The sequence below is a fragment of the Camelus dromedarius genome, chromosome X, assembly GCF_036321535.1.
Source record: "Camelus dromedarius isolate mCamDro1 chromosome X, mCamDro1.pat, whole genome shotgun sequence".
Classification (NCBI taxonomy): Eukaryota; Metazoa; Chordata; class Mammalia; order Artiodactyla; family Camelidae; genus Camelus; species Camelus dromedarius.
This window is the reverse complement of record NC_087472.1, coordinates 87,037,367-87,065,300: the sequence shown is the minus strand read 5'-3', so window position 1 is coordinate 87,065,300 and position 27,934 is coordinate 87,037,367.

The window sequence follows — 27,934 nt, the reverse complement described above, 5'->3', positions numbered from 1 at the left end:
ATCTCACTGTTTCCTTGGATTAAGAGTCCAAACAAGACTTGACTGAGTCATCTGCTTAAGATCTCATACATTTTCAGTCAAAGGATCAGTCAGACTTACCTAGTATGTATAGGATCATTTATACATGAAAAATAATACAGAATATTAAATATGTAAAATGAAGTTTAACTGTGCATGTAAAATTACACATATAATGATGTTTTATGGTAATAGTAAATCTTTATCTTGAAAAGTAACATTTGATTTAACTGAATTCTCCTATGTAAAGCTTTGTGGAAAAAATAAACTACAGTGTGATCAGTGGTTTAATCAAATGCTCTGAAACCCTTTGTTGTGTTAATTCACAATATAACCTTAGAAAAATGCTAATATTAATTTATGATAGCATAGTAAGAAGTCAATTTTATTCTTTGAATTAGAACTGGAATATTAATATTTTACTCCATAATTTTACATCAGTCAAAATATAATTGTACTTAATTTGGTATCTCAGTTTATTAAAACATGGCTTGATCACACATACTTTGTCTTGGTATAAAAAAAATATTAGGAAAAAGCAATAATCATGAAATTATATTGCTGTTAAATAAGAAATACTGCTCTTAATCTAATAGATCATATTGAATGACAGATATTTATGTGGGAAATGTATCTACTAATTTATGTACTCAATTATATTGGTAAGTATATTGAAAAATGCAGTAGTGCACTTAAATATGTAATCAAATCAATGTCTAAACCCATTTAGTTGACTCTTAGCCTAATTAAAATGTTCAATAACATCTTTGCTATTAAGAACCACATGTGGAATGACCTATAAAGTAATTAGCCCTCTACTTGATGGCTTTATGTATGTACTTCAGAAACATTTCTACTTAACATTGCTATCAAGGGAAGGCCATTTGTTTCATTTTTAGATCTTATACTTGAACTTTTAAATAAAAATGAAATAATTTATGTAAAAGTACTTTGAAAATAGAAATGGTTTTACAAAACTTCCGGTGAGATTCATAGAAATTCTACAATTAGGAGAAGATGTACAAAAGCCCTGAAAATTCATGCTCTCAAATACAAGAAATCCAAAGAAATTTCTGCTCATGTGTGGACAGGGGCAGATTGAATGGAGAAACCTGGAGCAAAATCATGCTCCAGTCCCTGAGGAAATGTACTTTCTAGGAGGAGGGGTTGACAGACCCTCACACAGAGCACACCAACACTGCACAGCACAAAGCCATGTACTGATACAACCCTGTGACTCTATCTTCATGGTGGTGCCCATGTGAACACCTGTCCTGTGTAGTCCTGGATTCCCAAGAAGGAAACTACCTGACATTGCTGGAATTATTTGTATGGGGAAGGTAGGGGGATCAAGTACGGGCATCAATTATTATCTCTATGATGGGAGGAAAGAGGTCCTTGAGCTTGGGCTGGGTTAAGGAACAATTCCAGTTTGGCCACTTGCTGTGGCCTAGACAATCTCTCCTTCAAACCTTGGGCTTATTTTTGAGGTAAAACTAGACTCCCCTTTCCTCCTGGTAGATTTCTCTTCCAAGCATTTTCTGTCCTTTTCTATCTACAAATCTTGGTCAGAAACAATTCTAGTCTTTGCTTCCAAGATTTTGAATATCTTAGAGATTTTCTGTAAGTGGAATCTCATAATATTTGTCTTTTTGACTGGCTTCTTTTACTTACCACAGTATCCTCAAGGTTCATCCATGTTGTCACATATCCTTGCATCTCCTTTTTTAAAAGATTTAATTCTTATTTTAAATGTTTCCATCTTATTTAAGGAATAATATTCCATTGTATGAATATACAAATTTTCTTTATCCATTTATCCATCAATGGACATTAACCTTCTTCCCACATCTTTGCTATTGTGACTAGTGCTCCAATAAACATGAGAGTACAGGTATCTCTTTGAGATCTTGATTTCAGTTCTTTTAGATATATACCCAGAAGTGAGATTGCAGGATCAGTGTTAGTTCTGTTTCTAATTTTTTTGAGGAAACTCCATACTGTTTTCTGTAACGGCTATACCTCATATACCTTATACTAGATGAAAAAACAGTAATTTCTATTTTCACACATCAGTGTTAATTTTATGGGCCCACTTACTCTTAAATGAAACCATAGAATGTGGGGAAAGACTATTGCAAAATTTTAAGTTTGCCGTTTCAAGCTGAATTCTCAATAAGTTTAATTTATCTTTGTGTTCACTCCTCCCAACACAATTTAATTAATTAAATGAGGAAAGTAGATGAATGAGAAAGAGCATGAACTCTATACTCAAGATTGTCAAAATCAAGTGGAGAAGACAGATTTGTATAGAGATGCCCTATGGAGTAGGTGCTCCCTCCAGCTGGATGAGAAAAGCTTGCTGAGCATACATCAAATTTACAAGAATAAGAAAGATGCACGTCTGTTTTCAGTAAATGGAGCCTTGTACTGGGACAACCTTGCCCTCAACAAGATGCCCCTTGTAAGGCATAATCTTTGCTAGTGTTCATGGTATCCCAGAACATGCTTAATAATTTCTGTAATACAGTCAGCGAGACTGACAATTTCTGGAATAGAGAAATGAATGCATTTCTGTATGATGGTTAGAGATGGGAGTAACTGATTAACAGATGAGTTTGATCAAGGAAGATTAGTAGAAATTTGTCAATAAAACAATGAGATGGCAAGGGACAAAAATGCTTGGGGAAGCAACTACGCATGACATTTAATGAACACTTGAGTGGCAAGTTCTAAGAATGGTTTGTCAGAAGTGTCAATAAATTGTTGCATCAGTAAGACAAAATGAAATTGAGGAGACAAGTAAAATTTAAGTCAAATAACAGGCTTTGTTTTACTGAAACCAAGAACTCAGTAGAAAGTATTGATTACAGGCACAGTTCGATTTCATCTGTGTGTTAGAAAGGGTCTCTGGAGTCAATGTCAGGAGTATATTAAAAGTTTTGGGGTAGAAATCAGAGTCAGGCATACTGGCTAAGAAGTTCTGGCAATATATCTACTGCCCTTTGGTTTTCCTTCTGTGATTCTGGCAAGGGATACCCAAGGGCCACAATTAGATTACTAGCAGTAGAAACAGAAAGAAAGATGTGAGAAGCAATAGTGAAAAAAGAGGTGACAATATTGTACTTGGAGGAAGGAATAGGAAGAAGGACAGGGGAACAAAGGACTGTAAAGATGAATCTGGATGTAAAGGTTAATCTTTTTTTAAACTTTTTTTTAAATTCAAGTATAGTTGATGTACAATATTATATATTACAAGTATATAATATAGTGATTCACAATTTTTAAAGGTTATACTTCATTTATAGTTATTATAAAATATTGGCTGTATTCCCATGTTGTACAGTATATCCTTGTAGCTTATTTTATACATAATAGTTCGTACCTCTTAATCTCCTACCCCCATATTGCCCCTCCCCTTTTCCTGTCTCTACTGATAATTACTAGTTTGTATTCTATATATCTGTGAATCTGCTACTTTTTCATTATATCCACGAGTGTGTTGTATTTTTTAGAGTTCACATATAAGTGATATTATATAGTATATTTCTTTCTCTGTCTGGCTTATTTCACTTAACACAATGCTCTCTAAGTCCATCTTTTCAAATTAGTTTTTGTTTTGTCAAATATATACCCAGGAACAGAATTGCTGGGTCATATGGTAGTTCTGTTTTTAGTTTTCTGAGAAACCTCCATATTGTTTTCCATAGTAGCTGCACTAATTTACATTCCCACCAACTGTGCATGAGAATTCACTTTTCTCCACATCTTCACCAACATTTGTTATTTGTATTCTTTTTGATAATAGCCATTCTGACAGGTGTGTGGTGATATCTCCTTGTGATTTTGATTTACAGTTCCCTAATGATTGGCAGTGTTGAGCATCTTTTCATGTGCCTATTGACCATCTGCATTCCCTCTTCAGAAATATGTGTCTTCAATTCTTCTGCCCAATTTTTAATCAGGTTGTTTGTTTTTTTAATGTTGAGCTGTATGAGCTATTTATATATGTTGGATATTAATCCCTTATTGGTCATATCATTTGCAAATATTTTCTCCCATTCAGTAGGTTGTCTGTTTATTTTGTCCATGGTTTCCTTTGCTTTGTAAAGCTTTTAAGTTTAATTATGTCCCATTTGTTTATTTTGGCTTTTATTTCCTTTGCTTTAGGAGATGGATCCAAAAAATATTGCTGATTAATGTCAAGGAGTGTTCTGCCTGTGTTTTCCTCTAGGAATTTTAGAGTATCCAGTCTTATATTTAGGTATTTAATCCATTTTGAGTTTATTTTTATATATGATGTTAGAAAATGTTCTAATTTTGTTCTTTTACAAATAGCAATCCAGCTTTTCCAGCACCACTTATTGAAGAGACTGTCTTTTCTCCATCGTATATTCTTGCCTCCTCTGTCACAGATGAATTGACCATAAGTGTGTGGATTTATTTCTGGGCTCTCTGTCCTGTTTGTTGATATATGTATCTGTTTTTGTGCCAGTACCATACTGTTTTGATTACTGTAGCTTTGTAGTGTAGTATGGGGTCAGGGAATGTGATTCCTTGAGTTCTGTTCTTCTTTCTTAAGATTATTCTAGTCTTTTGTGTGTTCATACAAATTTTAAAGTTATTCTAGTTAAGTTAAAAATGCCATTGCTATTTTGATAGAAATTGCATTGAATCTGTAGATTGCCTTGTGTAGTACAGTCATTTTAACAATATTAATTCTTCCAATCCAAGAACACATCATATCTTTTCATCTGTGTCATCTTCAATTTCTTTCTGGATGTAAAGATTAATCTTAATGATGATTTGGTTGATAGTCATAGTCAAAAGAAAGCAAATTTTAATTTACTTGCAGAGCAAATTGGTGGCAAATTTTTTAATAGAAACTTTTTTTACCAAGAAATGTGGCAGTGGCTTCTGGAATCTAGGCACAGATTCATGGTATTTGCTGAGATAATATGATACAGCATACTACATTTTTTTATTAAGAAATCCATTTGTGAACTTACTTACAAAACAGAAACAGACTCACAAACATAGAAAACAAACTTACAGTTACCAGGGGAATAAGGGATCAGGGAGGGATAAATTAGGAGTCTGAGATTTGCAGGTACTAATTAGTATATATAAAATAGGTAAACAACAAGGTCTTACTGTTTAGCACAGGAAACTATATTCAGTATCTAGTAATAATGTATAATGATAAAGAATATGAAAAAGTATATATAATGGAATCAATATATGATACACCAGAAAATAATACAGCATTGTAAATCAACCTTACTTCAATAAAGATTTGTTTAATTAAAAAAAGAAATCCATTTGTATATTATTCCATTTAAGTATATATTATTTTCTCAAATTATCTGTGAAATAATCTCTGAGGCACACAGATAAAATTGTGTTCAAATGACTGAATTTTTCACTTCAGGCTTACCAATTTTTCTTTAAGTCTTTCATCATCACTGAGTTTTCCCACACATCTCTCTGGCTTAATTATTATTAATTATTCAATTAAAGTTATTCTTTTCAAAATAACAGCAGTTATTCTGCCCTGGTCATATTATTATATAATTTTTCAAGTCAAGTAGTCATCTTGAATGATTAATGGCCTCTTTCTAGGGAATGCAGTTTAACATTTTATAATTTCAATTTAGTTCTCATTTTCCTATCTAGCCTTCTAACACATAATTTGCCCATGTAATTCAAACTAATTATAAAACCTGATAGGATCTAGGCTCTCAAAGTAAGACAATTAGAACTTGAGATTTATAAGACAATATGGATATCTATCTAGATCGGTATCTTTTTATAAGATTGAGGTTATTTGTATCTAGAAGGCATCCATGACATGTTCAAGGTTACCTGGATAATTAGTCACAGAGCTAGGATTAGACCTTTCCTGCCAATTCACTTTTGTGTCTTTCCTTTCTGGGTCATTAATAGTTGGCCTTCTTGCAAAGTTGCATGCAACTGTGCTATTTGAGGAATGCAATTACCTAGAGACACAGAATGAACAAAATATTTTCTGAGTGTTTCTTAGTTTCTCCAAGGAAAATATAATTACAGTAGTCATGTAGAATGAAAATATGAAATTAAGAGCAGGGAGGAACTTGTACAAGTGACTATAAGGACAGCTCACAATGACAGGTACCTGCTATATTTCAGAGAATTTCATTTTTCTGGCCATAACCTCTAGACTTATAAAATAAGGAACTTTTTTCCAGCTTTGTTGAGATATAATTGACATCTACCTTTGAGTATGTTTAAGGTATACAACATGATGATTTGATATATGTACATGTTGCAAAATTATTATCATAGTAAGGTTAGTTTACATGTCTATTACCTCACATACTTACAGATTGTGTGTGTGTGTGTGTTGAAAACTTGTAAGATTTACTCTTAGCAACTTTCAAATAATACAGTATTTTTAACTATAGTCACTATGCTGTACATTACACCCTCAGAATTTATTAATCTTATAATTTACAACTGTCTTTTACTACATTTGCATTCTTTTAGTCTGATTTTATTTCAGTAAAAGTGGAGGAAAATAATTAAATCAGACTACAGATTATAGTTGCCTGAATAACTTATCTGACATAAGCAAAACAAGAATTATTTTCATTTATTTTATGTGTTGTTATATAGTAAATAAGAGAACATATTCAAAATGAACAATTTAGATGAAGTGTTAGAGAAATGGTAAATACACCGTATGTGTAAGACATAGAATTGAATGGAGACTAATTTATTGATACCTTCATAAAAATTGGCTAATCAATGGCTGGGAAACAGTTTGTAATTTATGTCAGAGAGCGATATTTTGGCAAATAAGAGTTTACTCCTTTTATATAGACAGTCATGGTTTGATACTCATTTACATGAGGTAGCCAAACTCCAGTTCAGGTTTCATTCAGCCACACACAAAAACACTGAAAATTATAATTTTATAATCATGAAGTGTAATTGCTTATGACTACTATATTTCAGGGGAAAAAAACAACTGAATTTTAAATTAAAATAAGGATGCCATAACAATTCAAATAAAACTAAAAGAGCAATTTCTTGTTTTCTCAAGCATCTACTTTGTTGAGCTGATGCTTTTGTTCTCTACTCTAATTATTACTGAAAATTTTCCGTTATTAGCATTGATCACTCAGCTATATTTATACTTTTAAAATGTTTTTTTCTTCACTACAAAATACATGGCTGCTTAGGAAATATTCTATATGCAAATTATATAAAAATATTATTTATTTCCTGAAGTAACCACACTGAAGACAACTGTGTATCTTAATTGATGAAATTCTCAGAAACTTTATCCTATGGAAGCACACAACTCAGTGAATTATATTATAAACAAATATCAATTTAAGAAGAAGATAGTGAAGCTAGGAATGTAACCTTGCAAACAAATTATTTATTTCTACATTATTTTCCTATTTAATTTTCAATTTCCACCATTTCACTTCTTATCTAAGATATTTATACTATTTTGGAATATTTTAAAATAGATTGCATACTTAAACATATTTGTGGAATAATCTCTCAAGCATGCACTTAATAGTGTTTTAAGATTGTGGACCACATCACATAAGTTAAAAGCCCTCTTTAAATGCTTCAAAAGCTGAATTTGATACTTTTTTGGCTTTCTGGTAGTTATTTGCATGCCTGTCACAAACCCACGTAGTTATAAGATTCTCCCCTATAGGCCCAAATCTAAATTGTTCATCCTTTGTTTTCATTGGTCTTCTCTAGTTTTAGCCCCTTTTAGACCTTTTGTGTCAGAATCTGCATTTCACAAGATCCCCAGGTGATATGTATGCCTATGAAAGTTTGGGAGGCCCTGCTCTCAGAGAGTGGCCCCACTCCATTCAAATGGGTCCCTTTAATGCCTGGTAAGTGCGGGAAAAGGGTTAGGTTCCTAATGTATTACTTCATGTAGTCCTCATCACATCCTTACTATCATTCTACTTTTTAAGATACAAGGGTTTTAAAAAAATGTATTATGGAAAATATAAAATACATACAGTTGTAAAAATAAAATAACAACAAACCTCTCCTGTATCCTTTGCCCAGCTTCCAGGGCATGGCCAAACATTTTTCATGATTATTTTGAAGCAAATTCTAATCATCACACCATTTTATCCTTAAGCAGTTCAGTGTTTCTAAAACAAACAGGCTTTCTTTTATTGACACAGCTATGATGCCAGTACTATTAAAAATATTTAAAAAATTATTCTGTAATATCATCAACATGCAGACAGTGTTCATATTTCCCTAATTGTCTCATAATTGTGTTTGTATTGTTGCTGCCATTTCATTTTAAGTAACTTTGTTTCAATTAGCATCTAAATAAGGTTCATTCATTGTGATTATATGCTATCTCTTTTGACTGTCCCTATCTCTCTCCGCAATACTGTATTTTATAAGAAATAGACATTTGGTCCCAGTGCTCTTATCTCTCAAGGAATTATAAGGGTTTGGGGAGCTGTGAGCCAGGAACTGTGGATGAAGACCAAATATCCCCAAGCCCTTAGTATTCCCTGAGTGATAAGAGCAGTGGGAGTATCTTTTGTTATAATATTTGGTCACTTGTTCTCAGTTCCTGAAATTGGTTGGGAGCCATAAAGGTGAGATACTATTCATAATGTAGGGGATGAAAACTTTTCCCTTTTTCCCTTCTAGGTTCTTTGACTATTCTAATAATTAAATTGACATAAGACAGATTAACAGGAAAAAAAAAAGCTTAATTTTGTTTGTACAGGAGCTCATAGAAATAAAAGCTCAAAGAAGTGACTGAAGCAGGCAGCTTTTATATCTTTTGAACAAAGGAACAATTTTTTGCAAATAATTGACAAAGGGGTTTGGGCTGGGGGTAGCAAATTAATGAAAAAGTAACCAAAATTCGTTTATTCAGCCTTTAGGGTCCTGAATTCCCTATCTCTGTTGGTAAGGATGCCTTTTACCTCCAGGGGAAGGTATCCTTCACATGGGTAATTTATTTCCTGCTTTCAGTAGGACAGAAGAGGATCAGAGTGTCCTTCTTACACTGGCTGTTTCTGAAGTAACTTTAGTTCAAAATAATCAATATGCCAAAGTGGCATATTTTGTGATGACCTGCTCTGAACACTATCAATAGCAGAACCCTATCAGTAGCAAACCCCTTTTGCCGTTTTGTTAATGAGGTGACTTTTGGAAAGCACCTAAAGTTGGGGGCTGGTTGCCAGGTGTACCAATCATGAATAGAGGCATGAGACTTCTAGTCACACCCTCTGACCTGGATGGGAGAGGGGCTGGAGGTTGCATCAATCGCCAATGGCCAATGACTTAATCAGTCATGCCTCTGTAATGAAGCCTCCATAAAAACACAAAAGGGCAAGGTTCACAGAGCTTCCAGGTTGGTGAACACATGGAGACTTGGGAAGAGGGGAGCTCCTGGAGAGAGCATGGAAGCTCCAAACAATTTTCCCATACTTTGCCCTAGGTACCTCTTTCATCTGGCTGTTCCTGAGTTGTATCTTTTTATAATAAACCTGTAATCTAGTAAGTAAAATGTTTCTCTCAGATCTGTGAGCCACTGAAGCAAATTAATCAGACCTCGGAGGGGTTTGTGTCAACCTCTAGTTTACAGCCAGTAAGTTAGAGGCACAGGTAATAACTGGGGTTTTTGACTGGCATCTGCAGTATGTATGTGTTGGGGGGAATCTTGTAGATTTGAGTCCTTAACCTGCAGAATCTGATACTATCTCCTGGTAGGTGGTGTCAGAATTGAGTTAAATTTTAGGATACCCAGCTGGGTGTCCAGAGTATTTACTTGGTGGTGTGTGTGGTGAAAACCCCACTCCACGCATTGGAATTGGGTATGTAGAATCTAAATACTCTAAATCTCATTTAACTTCTGGGTTCCTACAAATGAAGCTGTTACTTACTCTAGTTTACAGGGGACAAAATTGGAACCCACAAATTAAGTACATTTGCCTGAGATTAAGAAGCTAGTAAATGGCAGTGCCAGAGTTGAAGCCAGGCCTGTCCACTTCCATTAATTCTTCTCTCCGTGATGTTACAGCCCTTACATTGTCCCCAGTTTTATTTCTTCACTCTCATTTAACTCACTGACTTCTTGCTTTTTGTTTTTTCTTAAAGATTTTTCATATCCACACATACCATTTAGGAAGCCCACAGTTTAAGGTATAGTCCTGTGAGGACTCAGACACACCCTAAAATAACATCACTACCTTCTAATAATAAGTAACAGAATGAGGAAAAACAGTTGTGTGTGTGTGTGTGTGTGTGTGTGTGTGTTGCTTGCTCTCTTAATTGTTCATTAATTTTAAGCTTGCATTCTTTTTAAGATTATATATATCTGTAAAGATTCAATTGTTGTTGGTGCCATCCTGGGACCTTTTGAATCCATGCACATGTTCTGGTTGTATGCAAAGTTTCCTCCACATTATGGTAAGGCTATATATTCATGCCTTACCTTTCTCCATCCGTTCAGAGCCTGTGTTGCACAGTACACGGATGTTACTGTTGTACGCTGAGTCATTGTCAGCAACTATTTAGTTCTGCCTTTAATATGGAAACATAGTTTTGTTGTATGATTTATCACAATTTTTTTGAACTTTAAAAAATATTACCTAGTTGTGTTGTATATTGCAAAATTAATACACATTGTGCAAAGAACAAGTATGATCCCCTCACCTTCCATCTTCCTTCCAATAAATTCTTTAAGTCTACTTAACTGCATCAGTGTTTCAGAGTAAGGTAGAGTACATACCTACATTATATTTCATTTCTAATGATGAAGGATGGGACTAGTCTTCATATAGTCATCTAACCATCCTCATAGCAAACTTTTCTGGTATGTGATTGGATTTTGGAAGGCATCCTTTTAACTTTATTATAACAGCATGCACCTAATAGAGAAACATATTACCAATTTTAAAAAGTATTAATTATGATAGTTTTTAACTCTTTTAAAACTTTAATTTTCAATCTTAAGATTGATATAATTTGGTATGTAATATATTTATTTAGCAAAACTTTCCATTTCTCAAATGATTAGGAAACCACTTTATTCTCAAAATCTATATATTACTGTATGACCTAGAATTCTATCCCATGTTCTATTTGCTGGATTATTAACCACTAAGGAATTAAGTATTAAATGGTAAAGTTGTGACCAAATGTTCACTATTGCCCATTACATGCCCTCTGTCTTACCTTAACCAACTTTTAGTCAGGATTTTCTCTGCCCTACAGGTTCCTGAACTTTGGCTTGCCCTCAGGTTTAATTATTAAAATGCAGAACATCCCCCCTTAACATCTCATCCTGAGAACTAGCTGACCACAGTGAAAAATAGACAGCCCTCATCATGCTGTCTGCTCACCCCTACTCATTCACCCATTTTCCCATCAAAAGTTTCTGCTAGCCCTGCTTACCCCCTCTATAAGAGAAAAGCATTTTAAGACATTTTTTAAAATAGATATATATTCAATTTACAATGTGTCATTTTCTGATGTATAGCATAATGTTTCAGTCATACATATACACACATAAATTAATTTTCATATCCTTTTTCATTATAGGTTACTATAAGATATTGAATATAGTTCCCTGTGCAATACAGTAGGACTTTGTTGTTTATCTATTTTATATATAGTACTTAGTATCTGCAAATTTCAAACTCCCAGTTCATCCCTTCTTACCTGTTTTCCCTCCAGTAACCATAACTTTGTTTTCCATGTCTGTAAGTCTGTTTCTGTTTTCTAAATAAGTTCATTTGTGTCTTTGTTTCTTTGTTTTTAGATTCCACATATGAGTGATATGGTATTTGTCTTTCTCTTTCTGGCTTACTTCACTTTGAATGACTATCTATGGTGCTGCAAATGGCATTATTTTATTCTTTATGGCTGAGTAGTATTCCATTGTATAAATACACTACAACTTCTTTATCCAGTCATCTGTCAATGGACATTTAGGTTGTTTCCCCATTTTGTCTATTGTAAATAGTGCTGCTGTGCACATTGGGGTGCATGTATCTTTTTGATTTAGAGTTCCCTCCAGATATACGCCCAGGAGTGGGATTGCTGGATCATATGATAAGTCTGTTTTTAGTCTTGAGGAATCTCCATACTGTTTTCCATAATGACTGCACCAAACTACGATCCCACCAACAGTGTAGGAGGGTTCCCTTTTCTCCACACCCTCTCCAGTATTTATCACTTGTGAAATTTTTAATGTTGGCCATTCTGACTGGTGTGAGATGATACCTCATTGTAATTTCCATTTGCATTTCTCTGATAATTAGCTATATTGAGCATTTTTTAATGAGCCTATTGACCGTTTGTACGTTTTCACTGGAGAATTGCTTGTTTAGGTCTTCTGCCCTTTTTTGGATTGGGTTGTTTGTTCTTTTCTTATTAAGTTGTATGAGCTGTTTATATATTCTGGAAATTAAGCCCTTGTCAGTTGCATCATTTGCAAAAACTTTCTCCCATTTTATAGGTTGTCTTTTTGTTTTGCTTATGATTATCTTTGCTGTGCAAAGCTTCTAAGTTTAATTAGATTCCAATGATTTATTTTTGCTTTTATTTCTATTGCCTGAGTAGACTGCCCTAGGAGAACATTGCTAAGATTTATGTCATAAAATGTTCTGCCCATGTTTTCTTCTAGGAGGTTTAGTGTCTTTTCTTACATTTAAGTCTTTAAGCCATTTTGAGTTTATTTTGGTGTGTGGTATGAGGGAGTATTCTACTTTCATTGATTTCCATGCTGCTATCCAGTTTTCCAACCACTACTTGCTGAGGAGACTGTCTTTTCTCCATTGTATATTCTTGCCTCCTTTGTCAAAGATTAATTGACTGTAAATCTGTGGGTTTATGTCTGAGCTCTCTATTCTATTCCATTGATCCATACGTCTGATTTTGTGCCAATAACATGCTGTTTTGATTACTGCTGTAGCTCTGTAGTATTGTCTGAAGTCTGGGAGGGTTATTCCTTCAGCTTTGTTCTTTTTCTTCACTATTGCTTTAGCAATTCTTGGGCTTTTGTAATTCCATATAAATTTTAGAATTATTTGTTTTACTTCTGTGAAAAATGTCATAGGTAGTTTCATAGGGATCACATTAAATCTCTAGATTGCTTTAGGTAGTATGACCATTTTAACAATATTGATTCATCCAGTCTAAGAGCATGGGCTATCTTTCCATTTATTTAAATCATCTTTAATTTCCTTAATCAGTGTTTTGTATTTCTCCATGTTATAAGTCTTTCACCTCCTTGGTCAGATTTATTCGTAAGTATTTTATTATTAGGATGTGATTTTAAAAAAGATTGTTTCTTTGCTTTTCTTTTCTGATATCTCATTTTTGGTGTGAAGAAATGTCACTGGTTTCTGTATGTTAATCTTGTATCCTGCTACCTTGCTGAATTCTTTTATCAGCTCTAGTAGTTTTTGTGTGGAGCCTCTAGGGTTTTCTCTATATAGTATCAAGTCATCCGCATATAGTGAGTTTTACCTCTTCTCTTCCAATTTGGATCCCTTCTATTTCTTTTTCTTACCTGATTGCTATGGCTAGGACTCCCAATACTATGTTGAATAGAAGTAGTGAGAGTGGGCATCATTGTCTTGTTCCAGATTTTAGTGAGAAGGCTAAATACTTTTCCACTGTTAAGTATTATGCTGGCTGTGGGTTTGTCATAAATAACTTTTATTATGTTGAGACATGTTTCCTCTATACCCACTTTGGTAAGAGTTTTTATCATAAATTGGGTGTTGAATTTTATCAAATGTTTTTTCTACATCTATTGAGATGATTGTGTGAGTTTTGTCCTTTCTTTTGTTGATATGGTATACCACTGATTGATTTGCATATGTTGAACCATCCTTGTGTCCCTGGGATGAATGCATAGTGTATTATCTTTTTTATGTATTGTTGGAGTCCGCTTGCTCATATTGTATTGAGTATTTTTGCATCTATGTTCATCAGCGATATTGACCTATAGTTTTCTTTTTTGGCAGTGTCTTTGGTTTTGGTATCAGGATGATGGTGGCTTCATAGAATGAGTTTGGGAGTATTCCCTCCTATTCAATCTTTTGAAAGAGTTTGAGAAGGATAGTTGTGAGTTCTTTGTATGTTTGTTAGGATCCCCCAGTGAAGCCATCTCATCCTAGACTTTTGTTTGCAGGGAGGTTTTTTTTATTGCTGATTCTATTTCATTTCTGGTGATCAGTCTGTTCAGGTGATCTACTTGATTCAGTTTTGATGGAATGTATGTTTCTAGAAGCTTGTCTGTTTCTTCGAAGTTGTCCAGTTTATTGCCACATAGTTGTTCATAGTATTCTCTTACGATTTTGTGTATTTTTGTGGTGTTGGTTGTAACTTCTCTATTTCCTTTCTTATTTTGTTTACTTGTGTCCTCTCTCTTATTCTTGGTGGGCCTAGCCAGAGATTTGTCGATTTTGTTCCTCTTTCAAAGAAACCAGCTCATGGTTTGATTGATTTTCTCTGTTGTTTTTTTTAATGTCTGTTTTATTTATTTCCTCCCTGATCTTTACTATTTATTTCCTTCTGATGACTGTAGGTTTTGTTTGCTCTTCTTTTTCTAATTCTTTTATGTGGTAGGTTAGGTTGTTTATTTGAGATTGTTCTTGTTTTTTGAGGAAGGACTGTATCACTATGAACTTCCCTTTTAGGACTACTTTTGCTGCATCTCACAGATTTTGTGTGGTTGTGTTTTCATAGTTGTTTGTCTCAAAGTTATTTTTTAATTTCTTCTTTGATTTCATTGTTGACCCGTTGGCTTTTTAGTAGCATGTTTTTTAATCTCCATGCAGTTGTTTTTTTCTTGTTTGTTTTTCTGTGGTTGATTTCTAGTTTCATGCCATTGTGGTCAGAAAAGATGCTTGAAAAAGTTTCTATCCTCTTAAATTTGTTGCAGTTTCTTATGTCGTCTATCGTAGAGAATGTTCCATGTGCACTTGAGAAGAATATATATTCTGTTTTGGAGGGATGTAATATCCTAAAAATATCAACCAAGTCCAATTGTTCTATTGTGTAATTTAGTATCTCTGTTGCCTTGTTGATTTTGTGTCTGGAAGATCAGATCTGTCCAGTGATGCTAGTGGGGTGTTAAAGTCTCCTACTATTATTGTGTACCCATCAATTTCTCCCTTTTAAAGTCTATTTTGTTTGAGATATGTATTGCTACTTCCATTTTCTTGTCATTTCCATTTGCATGAAATATCTTTTTTCATCCTCTCACTTTCAATCTGTGTGTGTCCTTCACCCTAAAATGGGTCTATTGTAGGGAACATATTGTATGCTCTTGTTTTATTATCCAGTCTGCCACTCTATGTCTTTTGATTGGAACATTTAGTGCATTGACATTGATAGTGATTATTGATAGATGTGTGTTTATTGCCATTTTAAACTTTCTTTTATGATTGATTTGGTGTTTCTTCTTTGTTCCTTCCTTTTTTATTTGTTTTTCTTTTTTACTTTGGTAATTTTCTTTTGCATTAGCTTTGTTTATTTTTGTTTTTTTGTGACTGTCTTGTATGCTTTTGATTTGTGGTTACCCTGTTTTTCAAGTATGTTAACTCATTACTGTATCTGTTTGCTTTAGACTAATAGTCATATAGGCTCAAACACATCCTATGAAAAATGAAAAGAAAATCTACATTTTCTTGTTCCCTTCTTCCACATTTCATGATTTTGATGTCCTCTTTTACATCTTCATGTTTTTTGTTTGTTTGTTTGTTTGTTTGTTTGCAGCTCTTTGTAGTTATCACATTTCCAATTATGGTTTTCTCTTTTGTATAGCTTCCTGCTTCTTTTCTATTAAAGAAGACCGTTCAATACTTTTTTTAGGATAGGTTTGGTATTGCTGAATTCTTTTAGTTTTTGTCTGTCTGTGAAATTCTTTAGCTCTCCTTCTATTCTAAATGATAATCTTGTTGGGTAGAGCATCTTACGTTGCAGATTTTACTCATTCAGGACTTTAAATATATCTTGCCACTCCCATCTGGCCAGCAATGTTTGTGTAGAAAAATCAGCTGAAAGCCTTATGGGGGTTCCCTTGTAACTAACTCTTTGTTTTTCTCTTGCTGCCTTTAGAATTTTTCTTTGTCTGTAACTTTGCATCTTAATTTTAATATGTCTTGTAGGTTTGTTTGGGTTAACTTTGGGAACCTCTGTGCTTCCTGTACTTGGATATGTTTCCCTCTTTAGATTTGGGAAGTTTTTTAGTCACGATTTCTTCAAATACCTTTTCGATCCCCTTTTGTCTTTCCTATTCTTCTGGGACCCCTATTATGCATAAATTGGCTCCATTTGTATTATTAGGTCCCTTATATTACTTTCATTGGTTTTCATTTGCTTTTCCATCTGTAGTTCTGATTGTGTGGTTTCTATTATCCTGTTTTCTAAATCACTTATTCATTCTTCTGCATTATTTAGTCTACAGTTGACTGCCTTTAGCTTGGCTTTTATCTGAGTAATTCAGTTTTCTGATTTTAATTGGCTTCTCTTTATGGTTTCTGTTTCCTCTTTATAGTATTCTGCAATTGTGTTAATAGTCTCATTTCTTTTAGTGCTATTATCACGTTTTTGAAGTCAGGATCTGCTTGACTGTCCAGGTCTATTTCATTGTTCATTCTTTCAAGGGACTTCTCTTGTTCTTTTAATTGGGAGTGATTCCTCTGCTTCTTCATGTTACTTATGTTTCTCTGACTCTATGAAGTTAGGAGTAAAAGTTGTCTACTGTGGTTCTAAAGGGCTGTTGTTTTTTTTTTAAAGTCGGAGCATCCTTGTGTAGACTGCATGTTTCTAATAATTTTGTCATGAGGGCTGTTTTTAGTATGGATGTTTGGCACACCTTTCTTCCATGTTTGTTGGCTGATACCCCTTGATTGGTGGTTTGGTTGGTATTGTAGTGACCAGAACCTGCTGTGGTTGTTGAGTGAGGCCTCCTCTTTGCTCTGTGGTTGTCACAACCCTGTCAGGGCCTTGGTATGCTCCCTTCTTGTTGGAATAGAGGCTTCCGGACCCATTTCTGAGCTGTGGTGTGTGGTAGGCGGGATTGGAGCTCTTCAGCTGAAAGGGGAGCCCCTGAGTATTCCTCAGCAGGAAATGTCCACCAGACAGTGTCCTCTGTCGTGTTTTCTGTCACTTGTTACGTCGGCTTACCAAGTACAGTTTTTGAGGCTGCCCTTGTCCCCACCTCAGCCATAGGAATGTTGGCAGGTGGCTCTGGTGTCCCCCAGGTTCTGTACCCACAGAGCCACCAGTGCAGATCTGCCATCATCAGGCACTAGGACCCACCATAGTGTTCGTTCGTGCAGTCACACACCTGGATCCACTGTGCACCATAGGGTCAGCCTAGACCTCAGGCCTGTATCTGTGTGTGGTACGCAGGCCTGTTAATTCCAAAACTCCCTGCCATGCACCAGAACTCCACTCATTTGTCTCAGAAGCCCAAGTCCATAAAGGCATCAGTGGTGCAAATCCACCTTGCTACTTGGGACTAGAATCAAATCTTAGTCCTGCTTGCAAAGTTGCTGGACCTCTAGGTATGGATTCAGGTTTCGGTCCCACCTCTGCCAGCCACAAACCAGCGACCATGTCCCTCCAGAGCAAGTTGAGAAAATGGCTGTGTCTCGAACCCTGCCTCTCTTCTCAAGAGAATGCTCCCTAATAATGGTGCTGAACAATGCCTTATGGGTTAGTGGAGCTGGCTGCTACAGCCAGGCTTCATTGCACCCCTCCTTCCTAATGTACCAGCAGTGGTGCTATCTATGGAGGGACCCAGGCTGATTTGTACCCTCTCCCAGCCTCAGCCTGCACCACTCTCCAGTTGCCTGAGGCTGCCTCTATGCAATAGGTACCAGTCCTCTCCCCGGGCTCATCCATAGAAGACCGAGTTCGAGCAGCCTGGCCTGGCCCGCCTCTGCTGGCTAGTGTCTCAGGCTAGTTGGACTGGTTTCTCTCACTTCTGTCTGCCAAGCAGCTGCTGCTTTCTCCTCTCAGCCTTGGAAGATCCCTTTCTGTCCCCGCTGACCTCCTTACTGGATAGTGGTCTTCCCAGAGTGAGGGCACCTTTCCTCCTTTGCCACTCCCTCCCCGTGGTACAGGTACCCCACCAGTTTTCTTTGTTTATTTTTGTTTTCCTACCCATTTTTGTGAGGATTCTTTTTGTATTTCTGAAGTAAGATATTCTGCCAAAGTTCAGTAGGTATTCTTTGTGATTTTTTTCTGTATGTAGATGGAGTTTTTGGTGTATTTGTTGGAGAGGGTGAGCTAGTCAGCCATCTACTCTGCCATCTTGGCGATCTCCTAGTTTTATTTTTTTATGTCCTTTCTGAGCCACTTCTATATAGTTAGGAATCCTCGGGTAATCCCACTCTCTGTAGTTATAGTCCCCTTGAAAGTGATGCCAGGCTATCTCTTAGCTTCCCAAGCTGCCAGAGTCATTTGTTACAGCCTCGTTGATTTCTTAATATCTGTTCCCTTGCTTAGGCACCAATATTTAACATTCACACTATAAATTTATAATCAACAAAGCGCCTTTAGCATTGCTGTAATCAATGAGAACACACATTTCATGGGGTTTCAGGCATTTGACCGGATGGTTGGGGAAATACATTTTAATAAGGGTTTCTATTGGGGGGAGTTCTATTTTGACACAGAATTGATGAACTCCGTTAATAACTTGTAAGGCCAGCTCTGACCTTAGTCTGTGTTACATTGTGTTTCTAAAAGCCTATACAAAAGAGTAGTTTGATTTCAGGTATTTTAAGCACAACTATGGCTTTTTTTTGTTTGTTTTGCTCATTAAAAAAAAATTCTAAAATCTTCTAAGAGATAAAATGGAGATATCCTATAAATATTACCTAGTCTATGTTTTAGCTAGATTGTGGCTGCCTTAAAATAAAGGACTTTTAAAAATTTGAAGGAATAGTTTAATGAAAATGATCTTACTGTGTTCATATGAGCTTATGTCATCATAGTTGGAGTTTTAGCTTTTGGTTACCAGCAGGATACTGATATTGATTAACATGATATTTTTAATGGCTTTTGCCTCTGCTCAAAATTCTTTGGGATTAACCATTAAAGATGTAAGGACGCAAACAGAAGAAAAGCTATTGTATCATACAGTTTACAAATAATTTTCAGACTCAAGTTTATTAGGTATCTTGAGGCTGATCACATTACCACAGTGATCTACCATATATCGCATTTCTACACTACGGACATGAAGGCAGTACTATTTAGTACTGTGTTAAAGTACTCTCTGTACCTTTCTGAATACTGAAAGTTTAAATTTTGCCTTTGTATCTCTTTGTAACGATAGTTATTTACATATATCTTTGTAAAGACAAAAAAAAAGTTTGTAAATTTAGAGTGTACGTATATACCTTCATAAAATACATGCACATACAGATAGGATTTTGCCCAAACATAAATATGTTTAGGGATTAGCATTTTCTCCTTTTGTCACATTTTATTCCTAGAAATCATATTTTAAACTTTGTTAACAAAAGATTATAGTATTTTTCTCTAGGAATACTCTCTTGAAAAGAGGGTACATGTTTGTACATAGTCATTAAAGGTAATGTTTTAAAATACTGAGAATAGGCTCTATGAGAGATATCCAATGCTTTTTAGAAATTACAATTTTTGGTTTATTTTACCAAATTATTGGGTATCCAGCAACTGAGATAATTCATGTGAAAATAACATATAAATTTAAGTGATTGCTAAATGGGCATGTATTTTAATGCTTGATGAATATCTACAGATCTCTTATGTGATCTAAAAATGGATTCTCTGCCCTTATTCTGCTGTGATGCAAATCAATGATGGACATTCACATATGCAGCATACTTCCATGGATTTAGGATATTTTAGATTAAAACAAAAATCTATTTTAGAGCACTAAATTAGTTACTATATATTAGATAGAATTAGTAATTTGCATAAATAAAAGTGACTTTATGGCCTACAGATAACATATATTCTGAGTTCTTGCAGTACCTAGAAGAATAGCTGTAGCTCCACTCATTTTTCCCCCTCTTAGGATAGGATATTGAAAGATAAATAAGTGAGGGTCACATTATCATCAGGAATGGTTGAGCCTGCTTTGATTCTTGAAAATAAATGAAAAAATGAAAACCCTGCAACTTCATTCCTCATTAACAGAGTGACTTGTGATTGATGCATTCTTACGTGTTCATAATCTCTGTCATTATAAATATAGGTTACCGTACAAGAATTAAAATTTACTTGTCCCATAAATTATTCTAATGTAAATACACTATAGTAAGTATTACATATTTGAATAAACATTAACAGTTTTGTGTGTAATTTAACATGTGAATATTTGCTAGTAGTTAATAAACTGAGAAATATTTTTAATAAGTGTGGATAGTATAATCTGCTTTAGAAAGCTTGCTGAACAAAATTTCTTTTCTGTAGTAACTCTGAAGCAAGCACAGTCATTCAAAAGCATTCCATTAATTTTACATTTTTACTTAGTGTATTTTACATTTTTACTTTATAGTAGATGAATATTAAAAGATTTGTTTTGGATGGTGATGTTGTTGGTAATGAATTTTGTAATATAAAGCATTTCCAAAGGGTTGACCCAGCATTTTTTTTTCCTTCTCCTATATCTGAGTTTATTTTGCCCTATAAAAAGTCTTGTGGTGTACCAGTAAAGCAGTTGCGAACTCTCTGTTAAATATCCATTTCCACTTCAAGTTTTGTCAATGTGTGATTTTTGATTGAGTTGCCTTGTGGAGAAAGTTTAGACACACAAGTCATATTAAGACTAAAGATTTGCTCCTAGAAACCACATCCCAGAGACTTACTCTTGCTCTGATCCTATTTCTATGGACTAAAGCCATGCTCAGTTGAACTCCTTTTTTAAACACAAGATCTGTTTTTTATTAATACATATGGGAAAAGAACCTTAGTTAAGAGCAGAAAGATTTTCAATAGGCCATCACAGTACTTTGTATGCTATTGTAAACCAATAAAATACTGTAATTACAAAGCCCTTTATCACAGATATTTACAATGAAACTTCAAAATTTCTACCTTGACATAGTTTGGAAAGACAAGGATAAGGGTTGCTTATCTTCACTAATGATGGGGAAAGACTTACAGTTATAAAAATTTGTGTTATTATTACTCAGTTAATGACTGGGGTGATGAATGGTGAGACTTTACACACCTTCTCAAGGGTATTGTATATACTTATCATGTCATTCAACTTCAGAATAGTTGTGCTTAAAACCATCATTTACATTATATTGGTTATTCTCTCCTGTGAATTTAAATTTTTTGAGTGATTTATGTTTATGTTTTTGTCTATTACAATATAGTTTTGTTTGCTTTCCCCTCATAGGAAAGATAGTGACTTCTTTCCTATAATCCAGCAATGAGGAGAAATGAAAAATAGACTTAAGGCAGTAATGTATGCCTAGGCCTGGGGAAAGGGATTTGGTTTTTATGTGTGCATGCGAGTCTGCCATTGTGTGCATTATATTGGGGAGACAGATGTATTAGATGAATCAATTAAATTGCCATTTATGTAGTTGGCAATTTTGTATGGTTCAACTCAATATTTAAAAATTCGTTTGATGCAGACAGCCTTAGCATTGATATAAATAAGTGCCACTGCAGCTTCAGGGATATTTCATAATTGTAGCATCCAGCAGTATCATTTTTTTATAAAAGGAAATAGAAGCCCAAAATAACATCATGAGGATATTAAAATACAAGCAAGTGAGAGTTGCATTATTATCAGAAAACTTTCGAGTCTGCTTCAGTTCAGTAAAAATAAACACATATTTCAAAAACTCTGATACTTTATTACTGACGAGAAAAATGAATCATGATACCATCACAGGAGTTCGAGATGAGCTTGAAAATTGCAATAGTCAAAAACTACTCATTGAAAGAAAATATTAGTATCTCTTTATATTTATTTTGGTTAAAATTTATACAAACATTAGAACAGTGCATTAAAAAATAAAACCTGTACAAATAAAATAGAAGTAAGTAAATTATCATTTCCATAATAGCATTTTTAAATGATTTACTAATTTATATAGTTCTTAAATTTCATTCAGAAATGGTGCTAATGAAGTATTGTGATCTGAAACAGATCCAAATAATTCCTTATAATTCCTTAATTACTTACTTAATTATTTATATAAAAGAAACAAGAAAGAACTGTAAAGCATAGGAATTATAAAGGCAGTGTCCCATAATTCTAGTTTTCTATGTTTAATAGGAGATTGAAGGCATTCAGACTGTGAGAATGTACACATAAATGTATATTTTTAGAATGATGATATTAGAGCTATCATCCCAACTGTGAATCACTGACATTTATTATGTACTGATTTATATCAAAAGCAACAAGTTTTTGTCATAGATTGTGTAGCAGAAGTAGCCAATGATTTTGTTGGATAAACTAACTTAAATCTTATAAAATAGGCACAATAAAAGATTAGTACAACATATTTAGAAATCAAGTTATACAAAAAGGATACATTATATTAAAATATCAACATAATAATTGATTTGTATTGAATAAGATCAATTATCTTCATAATTCTTATTTTCATGTGCTTCTGAAATATTGCTATTCTTAATCCCTCAGAGGAGTGTAAAGGAGTTAATTTCCTTTGGTTCTCAACCAGAACATTGCATGCATAGCATGAAGTTTGTTGAAAAGGGCGATAATTTCTGTTACTTGAAAGCAGATATACTGATTCTGTAAATTTGTATTTGTAGGATATGAAGCAAATTTACACACTTACTTCCTTATACTGCTATAAGAAGCATCTGGCTTCTTTCCCATCTTTGATGCTAGTGTTTGTACTGCACTTTTCAGTTTGGGGATCTGGCTCAGTAGTTTTTAGCCCTGAGAATCACTGACCTAGCTGCTTATAGGATCCCTTCAATAAGGCTTTATACAACCCAAATACAGAATATATACTTCATGTACAGGATCAATGAGGGAAAGGTTGAATGGATTTTCACATGGTCTCAAAGTCTCATCTATAGGTTAGTCATTAGTTACCTAGGGAGAAGGCTAGCTTTAACATGAAGACATCTGGTGGACACGACCATAACCAGATGACCAAACTCACAATCACTAATAACTTGGCAGTCTGACCTGCTGTGTTTCCTGATGAGACACCCTGAGAACTATACCATAGTACATATTACAATTTTCTTGTAGAAAAGTTTAAACTCATCTAGTCATGAAGGGACAACCAGAGATTTCAGACAGCTGGCCTCAACTCTTAAAAACTGTCAGTGCTGTGATGGACCAAACAAGGCTCAGGGATTGTCCTGGATTAAAGGAAACTAAATTCAATGGGTGATCCCGATGAACCCTGACATTATTTGGATTATTAAATACAGACTATGAGTTAAATAATGTTGTTATGTAATTGTTAAGTGACTTGGTTATAATGGTGATAATGATGGAAGTGCTGTTACATAGGAGAATTTTTTTTTCTTAGAAGAAACCTGCTGAATATTTAGGGGTTTATGTGCCTGTGTGTGTATGTGTGTGTGTGCACGCACACACATGCACACACGTAAATACACAAGAAAATAAATCACAAATGAAAGAAAATGAAAGAGAAGGGAAGAGAAAAAGCAGATGGGGCAAAATGTTAATTGGTGAACTAATGGATGTATATGTGTTTATTGTTCGAGTTTTCAACTCTTACGTAAGTTTGGAATATTGTAAAATACAGAGTTGGGGTGGGGAGAAGAAATCATTAAGTACTGGGTGGGTCTGAACATAAAAAGAATAAAAACTAAATAGTGCATTCCAGATATGTCTTCCTGTGTATTATGGTATTTATCATTTGATTTATCACACTGAAATATCAAGATTTGGTACCTGAGAATCATATGTGAGTCAGCATTAGACAGAAATTAGCCAGAATTTCTTCTGTTTTCACTTTTTATAGCATTACTTAGGATGCAGAAGTACCTTTTTTTCTGTGTAAATCTTCAAACTTTTATCACTGTAAGAATTTATTATGTGTTCCATAGAAGTAGTTGGTCAATTTTGTAACTATTGGTTATTCTTTCCTCTGGGGAGCATTTAAATCAAATGTATTTCTTCCTGTGAACCAGGGGAATATTTTGGCTTTCAAAAAAGACTACTATTTAAACTACTTTCCACTATGAACATATAAAATTGCACATTTTTAGAACAGCTAGAAATTATTAAAACTAATGCTAGTTAATGATAAAATTGAGAGAAAAAGTGAAAAAAGGTTGTAAGTGTTTACATTCATCATTGTCTGTATGGATTTATCCATTCTTTCTAATTTTAAGCATCTGTGCAACAAAACAGTTCTGTAAACTAATAATTCCCATGCAGTGACTAAGAGTGTTACGGAAATGACAGGCCAGTCAAGAAACAAGCACCACTTGGAGGGTTGGAGTACTCAGATGTATTACGCCCGCGGGCTCAGAGGGGCTTCTGCTCCGAAACTCTGAGCACCTCCAAGACGTGCGCATGAGGTTTTATAGGGTAAAGTACAAGCTTGGGGTATTTGGCCAATAGGCATGGAACAGCTTTAGCAGCATCATCATCACAAAAGTGGAGGCGGGGAGGCAGCAAACCAACATTCCAAAGCCAGATATGTATCTTTGAAAACCCAGCTGGCTAGCAAAAGAAACATGAACAGCAAACCAACACTAATTAACCTAGATTTACAAGTTAGTCTAGCAGAACTCAGATCAGTATTCCAATGCTTAGATTTGTGAGTTATCTTGTTAGCCCAGCCCAGCCTCTCCTTCACATTCCTAGACTTGTGAGTTATCTTGTTAGACCAGCCCGGCTTTTCTTTCACAAGAGCACAGTTCTGTTTCAGGCAGATTGAACTTGAACCTGGCCCTACTCTTTTCTAATTGTGTGACTTTAAACAATCAGTGATTTTTTTTCCATGTCTTGTTATTATAAACAAAGTCTGAGAAAGATAATAATATCTGCCCTCTAAGACTGTTGAGAGGATTTATAGAGATAAGATAATGCACATTAGGTATTCAAGACAGTACCTGGTGCAAATAGTACAAGCTCATTACCAGCACTTTTACCTACATCCATGCCAGATCATCTTCCCTATTGTCACCAGGAATGTTCATGGTGATTTATGCCTAGTAGAAACATTCTAAATCATTAATGCCAGAAGCATGTTATTTAAACCCCAGAATGGAGTTCAAATCCAGAGTATCTTGTGCCTTTTCATTTTACTGTCACTCTTACATTGAGTATTGTTAAATTCCTTACCACTAACTGTTCCTTTGTTTATGGATTGATGTAGGGAATCCATAAATATTCCACTATTTTCTGTTGAGGAACCCTAAATTGTCCTATATTCCAGGAAATATTTTTATTAAAATACAGTGTGGTAACTGGGTAGTGTTACAGGAATCTCAGTCATGAGCCTTCTGGTTCTGACCAGTCTGGGGTCTCAGCATGTAGTTACCATCCTCCACCTGGGTGGAGGCCTTAGTTCCTGCAGAACAACTCAAAGATATGCATCAGATTGTTATGTATTTCCCTTGAAGAGGAACTAGGACTCTGTTTTATCATTGAACTATTGTTTCATGAATGCTTTTTCTTTATTTCTCCATTCTCTCACTTCCCTAATCAGTAACAGCTTGAATCTGATCTTTTGAACTCAGGGAAGGTCTAGGAGACTAAAGTTTTTTTCTACAAACAAGAAACGGAGGACAAGGAAATGCTTTAGTATCTGGGAGGGCACTGCAGGGTGCTGTTCGATTTCAGGATGTCTGAAAAACTGTTAAAATTCAGTAAATCCATAGAGGAGACTTGGGATTGGGTTGTTAAAGAGGGAGCCCTACAAAAGAAAGAACTAATTTGATCTGTTGTGAGAAGTCTCTGTTTCCGTGATTCATCATATTAATGACATTTTTCTCACCAAATTGTGAACGAAAAATACTGCAAACCATATCAGTAAACAAAGAATGCTGAAGCCATTAAGTCATCACCTGCTGCCACCACCCCCCAGTGAAGACAAGCCTGCAGCCCAGCCTCTGCAGCCACTCATAGTGGTGCCCTCTGAGGGGACTCAGAATAAGAAAGGACAGGATACTGGCCCTACATAGCTAGGTGCTTGTCAAAGGAATGAATTCAGTGAGCCCAAATGTTTGCTTCCTCCCATACATAGAAAAGCACTAAATTCTTTAACTTGAGATGCCTGGTTTTCTTTAGTTAACAAGTAATCTTTTAATGTTCCGACTACCTGGTCTTTGTTGTTCCAACTACTTGGTCTTTGTTGTAAAGCTCCTATATATCCTACCTCCTCCCCTACCTCTGAGTGATCTGAGAGGCTGTCATCCTGGTTTGAGTCCTCCCGCCAAATAAAACATAACTGTCAACTTTTAGGCTGCACATTCATTTCAGTCGACAAAATCATGTTATTTCATAAAGTGTAATTTAAAATTTTCATATATTATAGCTTCCTTAAGAAATCTGAAGTAAAGGTAAAGCAAGGGAGAATAAATTTAGTTGACACTAAAAGCAAAAAGTAGATAAACATGAAAAAGAAAATAGACACTGTGATACAGTAGCATCCAGATGCTATGACAGCAAAGGTCAGGAATAACAAGTTTTCAATTTCTGGGCTAATTCTGTAATAAGTAATGCTGACAAGCACTCAGTATCCTGCAGATTATTAAAACACTGAGATTGAGTTTAAATGAGTGGCTTTCAGTGATTAGACTGTCCCCAAATCTATTCCAATGATCATTAAGAAAGAAAAATGTTTTTATAAAGTACTTGAGTTGACTGGTCATGTTTATTATCTGATGGATGACTTAGAATATTTAAATCATCAGAGTCTTTGGAAACTAGAAGTATGCAAAGAAAAATCAATTAGATTAACCAAAAGATGTAAATAATTTATGATTTACTTTGTAATTATAAATACAAATATAATTCATTCCGTGTATAATTTTAAAGCTCATAAAGATTTTTTCCATTTGGATGGCTTTTTATCATATATCTCTGTGTAGCTAACATTTATTTTGTTCACGGATTCTCTTTGTTACAAGACCCCATTGCATGTCCCCAGCTCATGGCTTCTTTCTCAGCTCTGGATTTCTTTCCCTTTACATTCATGACACACTTGGTGGGAATCAGTCTTTTAGGTTCACCTAACTGATATGGTCTCAGAAACCAGCTCTACAAAGAACATAAGTTCTATTTCTATAAATTACATGTCATGGACCATGGACCTTCAGGGCTTCCTGGTGTTGCAGGAAAACAGATGGACATGAGGAGGGCTGTGTCCCAGGTCTTGGTTGAGCCTCTGGGATGTGCCCCGCCAAGTATGGGTCCTTGGCTTTGCGCAGGAAAGAACTCAAGAGCGAGCCACAGTTGAGTGAAGGTAGATTTATTCAGAGAGATACATTGAAAGGCAAGAGAAAGGCCACGAGGTGTGGGGGTTGGGTGCTCAGATTAAAAGTAGGTGCACATTCCATAGACAGAATGTGGGCCATCTCCCAAGAGGGGGAGGGAGGCATGGCCACGAGGGCGCACTTTTGCTGTTTTTTATGGGCTTGGTGGCTTCATATGCTAATAAGTGGAAGGACCAGTCTGAGTAGCATGGGGAAGGGGCTGGGATTCCCAGGAAGCTGGTCATTTCCCTCTCTTTGTCCTTTTGTGGCTAGCTTTGGGACTGCCTTGGTGCCTGTGGGTGTGTTATTCACCATGTTAATATATTACAATGGGCGTATAATGAAGCTCAGGATCTGCTGGAAGCTAGATCTCTTATGTCTTGAGCCTCAAGGCCCACTGGGGGTTGAATCTTTCACCATTTTGATGTTAATT